The sequence below is a fragment of the Varanus komodoensis genome, unplaced genomic scaffold, assembly GCF_004798865.1.
Source record: "Varanus komodoensis strain SLA01 unplaced genomic scaffold, ASM479886v1 scaffold80, whole genome shotgun sequence".
Lineage (NCBI taxonomy): Eukaryota > Metazoa > Chordata > Lepidosauria > Squamata > Varanidae > Varanus > Varanus komodoensis.
The window spans coordinates 1,705,910-1,712,082 of record NW_025336482.1 but is presented as its reverse complement, the minus strand read 5'-3'; positions in this window follow the sequence as shown (position 1 = coordinate 1,712,082).

Below are 6,173 nucleotides of genomic sequence, written 5' to 3'. Positions count from 1 at the left end.
GTTTTGCAAGCAAGTGCAGGGTCTGAAGCAAGCAGAAACCAAGGGAGGCAAAGCAGAAGCTTTAGCAGAGATCAGAGGCTCAAATCAAGGCGCTCCAGTCCAGCAATAAAAACTGCATTTCAGGGGCCTCTAATGCCTTTTAGCCAGGGTGGCGGGGGCTGAATTCTGCTTTGGCGCAGCTCTTGCGGGTGACACGGGGACCAAGACAACAGCGGAGCGGCCTGATTCAGATGAAAGCTGATCCTGCCATTAAGAGTGGGAGGGGGAAGCGGCACGAAGGCCCGAAAATGCCCCGTGATCAGTGGCTGCGCTGTTTCCAGCAACGGGCTCTGACGAAGCGCTCTGGGGCGGCTCAGGCGCCAGGGTCTGCTGTGCAGGAGATCCGGAGGAGAGAGTCGGCCTCAGCACCAAGGAGAGCTCCAAGTGGCGCTGGGGCTGGAGGCCAAGCGAGTTGTCTGCCTGTTCCTCCAACGAGGAGCAGCGCAAGTCGGAGGCTCAGTTGAAAGGTGGCAGGAGGAGGCCAGTCTTCCAGCTGCCCCGTGCTGGTTGAGAAGTTTTCTTTCAAAGGGCCCAGGCCTCTTTGAGGCGATTCAGGGTGCAGCAACATGGGAATTCTTGTTTATGTACTCATTAGATCTATATCCTGCTTTTTCCTTACAACAGACTCAAAGCGGCTGGCATCCTTCTCCTCCTCCGGCTCCATCTTATCCCCTCAACTGCAGCCCTGTGTAAGGTAGGCCAGGCTGAGCGTCTGTGACTGGCCTGAAGTTACCCAGTTAGTTCCCTGGCCAAGCGGGGACTAGAACCCAGATCGCCTGAGCCTCAGACCTGTGCTCTTCACCGCACCCGTTTGCTAGCTTCCTCAAGGCCTGAGTCCTCAGATCTGAGGATGGTGACCCAACCCCCCCTGGACCCAGGGGAGGTGGCCCTGAGGATCTTTCTGGAGAACCGAGTCTCAGGGAGCAAGAAGTTTCATGGTGCAATTTCTGTAGCCAAGTCTCCTCCCTCAGCCAGTAATTCCAGAGCTGCTTCCTCTGAGGAGAAGGGACCAGGGTCCTTGGAGGAGAGGAGTCCAGTGCCCGGGTTCATAAGAAAGGCACCTAATTCTTGACCATCAGCTCCTTGGTGAGGAATTCGAGTACTAGAAGCTGGGACTTCAAGAGGGCCAACTTTGGCCAGCTGAAGGCCAGACTGGGGAAAGTCTCCTGGGAGAGGTGACTGGAAGTCAAGGGAGTTGAGGAGGGCTGGATGGCATTCAAAAGGGAGGTTTTGGGGTTGTAAGCCTTGACGATACCTCTAGTCAGTTAGGTGGGGAGGCGGAGGAGAGGCCGCCATGGATGCGAAAGGAGGTGGTTAGAGGGATTAGACGCAAGAGGAACCTCCGTAGGAAATGGGTACTGGGGCAAATAGACAAAAGGGTATACTGGGAGGAGGAGGCCCGTTGCAGAAGGATTCTTTGCAAGGCGAAGGCTGATTACGAGCTGAGACTTGCCAAGAATATCAAGAGCACCAAAAAGGGCTTCTATCAACATGAAAATAGCAAGAGGAAGGGGAGACAAGTAGTGGGACCACTAAATAAGGAGGAAGGAGATCCAGTGACTGATGTGAGGGAACAGGCACAGATGCTAAATGACTGTTTTGCCTCTGTGTTCTCCCCAAAGCAGGACTGGGGAGATCCGCATAGGAGATCAGATGAGGCTAGGGACTTAGGGGCACAGATTAGTCACCCCCCCACCCCAGAAGTCAAGGGGCTCCTCAGGGCACTGGAAATTACAATGGTGCCGGGCCCTGATGGGTTACACCTGAGAATGCTTTGTGAGTTGGCAGGGATACTCTCGCAGCTGCTGGTCTTCATTTTTGAGGCCTTGTGGAGAACGGGTGAAGTTCCAGAGGACTGGAGGGTGGCGTCAGTGGTCCCAGTTTTCAAAAAGGTAGTAGAAAGGACATGGGGAATTACAGACCAGTTAGCCTTATGTCCATTGTGGGAAAGAAGATGGAAAGGCTCATAATAGCCAGAGATTTAGTAACTCTAGATAGGGAGGGGAGGTTAGTGGCCACACAACACGACTTCCACAAACGCAGGTCCTGCCAGACAAACCTTGTGAATTCTACGACAAGGTTTCGAGGTGGCTGGACGGAGGGGATGCAGTGGATGTGGTTTACCTGGATTTCAGCAAGGCCTTTGACAAAGTGCCCCATGATCTCCTGGTGAAGAAATTGAGGAGTTTTGGGATAGATCAATGCATTGATGGATTAGGACGTGGCTGATGGACCGAAAGCAGAGGGTAACCATTAGTGGGGAATCATCGGGATGGCATCCAGTGGCAAGTGGGGTCTCCCCGGGCTCTGTCCTGGGATGGATCCTGTGCAATCTTTCCATCAACAACCTGGAAGAAGGGGTGACCAGTCTGCTGATCAAATTCACGGACAATACTTAAAATGGGGACAATGGCCACAACTGAGGAGCAGGTACTCTGGATCCAGAAGGATCTGGACAGATTATGGAAGTGGGCAGGAGACAACAGGATGACGTTCAATATGGATAAGTGCAAGGGAATGGGTGTCATAAGTACAGGTTAGGTGATAAGTGGCTGGAGAGCAGCACTTGTGGAAGGGACCTCGGGGTGCTGGTTGACTGCAGGCTGAACATGAGTCAGCAGTGTGATGTGGTGGTCAAGAGGGTGAACGCCACCCTTGGGTGCATAGCCAGAAGTGTGGCTTCTAGATCGAGAGAGGTATTACTGCCACTCTACACGACTCTGGTGCGCCCGCAACTGGAGTCTTGTGCTCAGTTCTGGGCCCCTCATTACAGGAAGGATATAGCCAGGTTGGAGTCAGTGCAGCGTAGGGCCACAAGGTTGGTGGCCGGTTTGCAGGGGAAGCCGTATGAGGCAAGACTGAGGGAACTGGGTCTCTTCAGCCTGGAGAAGAGGAGACTCTGAGGGGATCTGTTGGTGACATGCAGGTGTGTGAGGGGGTGTCACACAGAGGTGGGTAGAGACCTGTTCGCCCCTGCAGAGGAAGGCAGGATGTGCTCCAACAGCAAAGCTCAGGGAGCCAAGATTTAGTGTGGATGCCAAGAAGTCCTTCCTGACGGTTAGGACCCCGAGGGTGTGGAATGGGCTTCCATGGGAGGTGGTGGAGGCCCCATCAGTGCGGGTGTTCAAGGATAGGCTGGACATGCACATGATGGGCATGTTGTGAGTGGAGCCGGCTGGAGCTGGGGTCAGACTAGATGGCCCGGGAGACCCCTTCTGACTCACTCTGTTTCTCTGTTTGTATGTATTCTGTATCACTCAAAACCTTGCACATGCAAAGGATTCATAAAGGCTATGTTCAGCATGGTGGGTTTTCCCCTCCTACAATTTTGAGGTAGTTCACTCATGTCTTTTCTTCGGGGCGGAGGAGCTGGGCAGCCAGTTGCATTATCTGTTGTAGCAAGCTTTTCACCTTGAATTTTTTTTTTTAAAATCAACTCTTTGGCTTTTATTTTTTGTTTAAAGCAAATCTGTTGGTGTGTGTGTATGTGTGTGTGTGTGTGTGTAAGGCCAGATTGATTGAAGCCAGAACAGAAAAAAGGTGTAAATTACACCTCCAAGCAGCCAATCCAAGATGCCAACTGCCATCCCCCCCTGGGGTGGGAGAGAATGGAGATTTCAGAATCTGGAATAATTAAGGTGTGTGTGTTGCAGGGCAGGCAGAGAAGGGGCCTTGTTGCAATGAAAGAAAGGGGCAGGGAAAGGCAGCAGAGGGGGGTCAAGGAGAAAGAATGACGGGAAAGAAATATTGTTTTCTTCTTCCAATTATGGAGAATCAGGCACGAAAGAGGACTCATTATGGGGAAAGGCAGATTGGAAGGTTTCTGCTGTGCCGAAAGGGCCTTGCAAAGACAGTGACTTGGAACGTCTATCAGGGGACGTGGTGAGCAAGGAGAAAGGCATCCCAGAGTCCTTCTGGGCCCACGAAACACCAGCGCTTGGCTCAGCGGCTTCTTTTTCCTCCTGCTCGGTCTGGGTAAGGGAACCGAGCACAGGGGTTTGTCTGGACAGAGGGAGATGGCTCACTGCAGCAAGGACCAAGTGCTTCCTTGCACGGGGCCCTTCCTGGGAGGCAACCCCTCCCACACCGGCACCTGTGCCTCTTCCTCCTCCTCCCACCTTCCTCACTGTGGCAGCCTCTTGTTCGCTCGACAGGCCAAGAGCCGGGGAGCAAGGAGGTTGTGGCATCAGTAACCCTGGTTGAAAGATGGCTTATGTGCCTGGCTTGGTTGCGCGTTAGAAACGGCAGTCCCCCCTCGCTAGGTTGAGAGCCAGAGTTTCAGGGCCGAGTGGCGACTAGAGTCTCAAGTCCCGTCCAATGAGACATTCAGCTTCAGAAAAGGACCCTTTCTCCTCATTTGGATCTGTACATCCTCCCTCCCTGATCAGATGCGTTGGACTGCAACCCCCATCAGCCCCAGTCAGCCTGACTCGTGGTGATGTGATCCGTAGTCCAAAACAACTGGAGGGCATTGCGTTGGCAGAGTTCATAACAGGTTTACTTTGTGCTGCTGGTTTCTATTTCAGCTTGTCTTGTGTGGATTTTCTCGAATCCCCCATAGTGGTAAAGCGCTTGGGTTTGTTGGCAGACGACCCTGAAGGCAAGGATGGGAATGGGGGCAGAGGAGATGGGGAGAGGAGACCCCCAGTCCTTCCTCCCTTCTCTTGCTTGACCCAAGGGCCAAACAGGCTCCACCGCTGGAGCCAAGAACAGGGAGAAGCTGGGAAGTGCACTGCAACTTTCTGTTGCAGTGCCCTGCTCAGGAGGCCAAGGAAAGACTTTGTGGAGGGGAGGCCTCGGAATTCTGCCCCTGTTGTAAGCCCGCGCTTTTGTTTTCAGCCCAATCTTGCACAAAATCTCCCAGGAATTAGCAGTCTCCGGTTGTGCTGAGTGGGCACAACTGGGCTTGCTGGTGTCTGTGAGCGAGCGAGCAAACGAGCAGGTGCTTATTCAGTCCTCCTGTTTTGTTTCCATTGCAAAATTTCCGACAAGGGACGACAACGCTGCGTCAGAAACTTGTCGCGCGGCTGCCTCCTTCCCCTTCTCCAACCACCCGTCTTTTCTTCTGTTGCTGCGGCTGCATCGGGGAGCGCGGGTGGCGGCGGGGGGGGGGGTGTGTGCAAGAGCTTGATGGGTGAATGCAGAGTTGACAGACAAGTGGACAGTTTTATGATAGGCTTTTGTTGACGGAGAGGGAGACTCGCTGACAGCAGCTGGCTGGTGCGATGGGAGCCCGAGTGCAGGAAAACACACACACACACACACACACACACACACCAAACACGCACGCACAAAGAGCCACCTGCCTGAGGATTAAGAGTGGGCGTGCGGGACTCCCTGTGCTGGTGCGGCCCCTTATCCACTGCGGCTTTTCTCTTGGGCTTTGCAGGAGATCGCCAGGGGGGCGGCCCTGCCTGGGGAATGGATTTCAGCACCCTGGAGAGCTCCCACGAAGCGCATGGGCCAGGCACTGCTTTGCAGCCGGGTGGGGTGGGGAAAAGCCGTTTGCTGGAGGCCTGGGGTGGGGGCGGGGGGGGGGGGTCAATGCTGCCCTGACCATGTGAGGTGGGCCATTTGCCCTCCTCCGGAGAAGGCAGCCTTGGATATTCCTGGCGGGGGCGGGGTGGCAAGGTAGGTACTGAAAAGGCCTGGGATTCAGACTCAGACGCCAAAACAAGCAGCCCCTGCATTGGCCATATGCTGTAAAGTTTGTACAGGAGCCTGTGTCCCTGTGGGGACACTTCTGACTACTGGTGGGGGGGGGGGGGCAGAGCATTTGATTCAGGAAAACCCCTCCAGGTGGATTCTGCTGGCCCGATCTGGAGACTCCGATGCACCAGAGAAAATCAGGGCCACATCTCCTGATTTTAGCCACTGCCCCTAGACAGGGGACTGTGGGGGGGGGGTCTCCCAGAGAGGTGGGACTACAATGAAAGGTGCCCTCTTGCCCCCACACTCCCCCAGCTGCCCCCCATCCCTGCTCCCCACTTGCCTTGCTCTCACAGTGCACACCGCGATCGCACATGTGTCATGACCTGATGCCATTCAGTCCACCCAGGGATACGGGCAGGATCAACTGGCACCCAGAAAAGCAAAAAGCAAAAAGCAAAAAGCAAAAAGCAAAAAGCAAAAAG